Source organism: Epinephelus moara, chromosome 22 (assembly GCF_006386435.1).
Source record: "Epinephelus moara isolate mb chromosome 22, YSFRI_EMoa_1.0, whole genome shotgun sequence".
NCBI lineage: Eukaryota > Metazoa > Chordata > Actinopteri > Perciformes > Serranidae > Epinephelus > Epinephelus moara.
In genome coordinates, this window is record NC_065527.1 from 34,556,920 (window position 1) to 34,560,405 (window position 3,486).

Genomic DNA, 3,486 nt, shown 5'->3' on the forward strand with positions numbered 1-3,486 from the left:
TCATTAATAAAACCCTTCATTTAAAAACTGCATTTTGTGTTTACTTGTGTTATCTTTGACTGATGTTTAAATTTGTTTGATGATCTGAAACATTTAAGTGTGGAAAACATGCACAAAAGTAAGAAATCAGGAAGGGGGCAAACACCGACCATCGGTCGGGCATCCCTCCTCCTCTTTCAGCTCTCGCCAGTGTGTGAAAGCCGGGCCAATATTAATCCTTGTTCGGGCTCTTGTTTTATCGCTCTCCCATTTTATTTTCTTTGTCTCCTCGAACAATACCTTCACCTTCTTCCTTTTCTTTATTGCTTCAGCCATGACAACCACGTCTAACTTTGTTCACCTTGGTTCAGCTACGCTACTCTAAAGAGAGGAGGGGGATATGACGAGGATGGGGATATGACGTATGCCGTAAAGCAGCCAAATTTTGTAGTCTTTTTTGTGACCGGGTTCCTACCCAAACCCCGAAAATGCATAGTGCCAGTGCAATTGAAACAGACTCTCTCAAGCAATGCATAGTGCCAGTGCAATTGAAACAGACTCTCTCAAGCATTGACGAAGGTGTCATCCAACCTATTGTGAGTTGATGTACCATCACAAGGATCTTGGATATATATTTTTAGGGCTCAAAAACTCCACTGTGTTGCTTTAAAGCCTGCACTTATAATAGTATTATAATATCCGATCATAGTCCTCTGGTGTTAGAGCTCAGCTTCCCAAACTGCCACTCAATTTACTCATGGCGGCTTAATCCTCTCTTACTAGCTGATGAAGGATTTAGCCAATACATTTCAAAACAGATTGATATTTTTCTGAAAACTAATATAACGACTGATGTAACCTATAGATCTGTTTGGGAAAGTTTAAAGGCATTTCCACGTGGCCATATCATTTCATACTGCTCGTTTATTAATAAACAAAAACAGAAACCTTTAACCGAATTAATTGATCTCATAATGAAGGAGAATCAACAACACTCAGCGACTCAATTGCCAGAACTCTACAAACAAAGGCTAAATTAAAAAAAAAAAGATTTAGCAAAATGAACAAATACTGTTTAGATCTAGAGCATCATGGTATAAGCATGGTGAAAAAGCTTCCAAGATTCTAGCCCACCAGCTACGTAAATCAGAATCTAGCCATATAATCCCTGAAATCAAAACCCAATTTGAACATATTACCACAGATCCCAAAAAGATAAATGAAAATTTTCAACATTTCTTTTCTAATCTTTATAAATCTGAATCATTAAACAAACCTGAACTATTTGACTTTTTTTTGATAAATTGCCAGTTCCAACTTAAGACCCACACATCAGAGGTCATCAAGATGAGCAAATTACAATAGACGAAATTAAAATGGCCATCAAATCAATGCAGAATGGAAAATCTCCGGGCCCAGTGGCTTTCCTGTTGACTTTTATAAGGCATTTAGTGAAAGCTTAGCTCCACTTTTACGAAAAATATATATCAAGTCATTTAATTCCAAATGTCTTCCCTTTATGCTTGAACAAGCAACAATCTCACTTCTTTTGAAACAGAACAAGGACCCATTAGAGTGCTCCTCATACCACCTAATATCCCTTTTAAATGTGGATTTTAAAATATTGTCTAAGACTCTCGCCCTTAGACTAGAGCAGTGTTTGCCCTCTATGATCTCTCTAGATCAAACGGGATTTGTCAAGTGTAGACATGGCTTTTTGAATTTACGTAGGCTTTTTAATGTAATCTATACTAGATTGCTTTATCGCTTTCAATAGGGTGGAATGAGACTTCACTATATGCCAATGACCTTTTGTTAATGTTTTTTAATGTTGCCTCGATGTGTGAATACGCTAAAACTATGTCGTACTCTGTAGTTTTCTCTGGACCCCTCCCAAATCTGACCACTGATGACATGTTTATGTCACCGAGTGGAGTGACCGTGCAAAACCACAATTTTCTGTTGGGGGGCAACCACAGCAAACAACAAAACCCGGAGAGGATTTACTCTAAAAACATTATTTTATTACAAAAGTCAATAAGAAAAAATACTTAAAAGTCCATTTAAGAGAGTCCACAGTATGTTTGGGTTCCAGATGATAGCTGCTGTTGAGCCTCTGGACAGCAGGCCTCAATATCACTGGCTGCTGGTAGCTTTAACAAAAAAAGGAAACACAAGGAACCGTCAGGGCGATCAACCGATCAGTCTTCAGTTGCATTAGGATTTTTGAGTCAGAACCAGTAAATCTTGGTGGGGAAGGGATAAATAACAATAGAAAATAAACACCGCAAACAAAGCCAACACAGGGTGAGTAAGAAAAAAATAAATTCCACCACAACTCAATACAAAGCCCCATCCAAAACTACTGGATCTGTCTAAGCAAATAACTGATGGCGGGATGCCTAAGGCTGTATTCCATATATTCAAAGTAGAGAAATAGAGGGGTACTTATCTGGAGGAAGGGTGGAACGCATCCCCACCCTTCCACTGTTGCCCAAGGCTTCCCCCTCTCGCACCGTGCGTCTCCCTGGCCACTCTGGTGTGCGGGCGGACTTTTCCCCGTGCGGCAGCAATTCCCGTCGTCCCGGCGGCCGTTGTGCGTGTTCCACCAACTTGCTCCTCTCTAGTTGTTCCCTGAACTGTGGACCAGATGCTCCTCCAGCCGTGACAGCCGTCTGATCAGCACGCCTCCTCAGCGTTTCTGTCCGTGCCGCCTGCTTGGTGTCAGCTCAGCTGCTCTCCGCCACGCCGCGGCCCGTGCCCTGCTGCCTGAAATAAAGGAGAGACAAGAAATCCCCAGCCCTCCCACACCTGTCGCCTAATTACACACGTGCAGAGAATCAGGGTATACCAGGTAATTACCTCGGCAGGCAGGCACACACACCCACACTCACACACACACCTTTAGCCGCATGTCATCATTTAATTGCTGGCTGTCCAGGTGGTGTCCAGCAAACAATGTGGGTTTTGTAAATCATTGGCAAACTTTCTGGGGAAAACCTGGTCTTATTAGGAGAGATGGCATTCATCCCACTTTGGATGGAGCTGCTCTCATATCTAGGAACCTGGCCAAGTTTATTAGTAATTCAAAACCCTGACAACCCAGAGTTGAGACCAGGACTCAGAGTCACAGTCCTACACGCTTCTCTGAGCTTCTAGTGCAGTTACCCACCCATAGTTTTATACAAATGGTGTCTGTCCCCCAACCACCTAAATTATTTGAATCTAAAATTAAACAAAGACGAGTTGTGCATAACAACCTCATGAAAATTAAAATCTCTTCTGTGACAAAGACAAAATAGGAGAATTAAATGCAGACTGTTAAATATCAGGTCTCTATCATCTAAAGCAGTGTTAGTAAACAAATTAATATCAGATAATCATATTGATTTACTCAGCCTCACTGAAACCTGGCTGTGTCAAGATGAATTTGTCAGTCTAAATGAATCCACTCTTCCCAGTCATAATAATACCCACATTCCTCGAGGCAGTGGCTGAGGAGGGGGA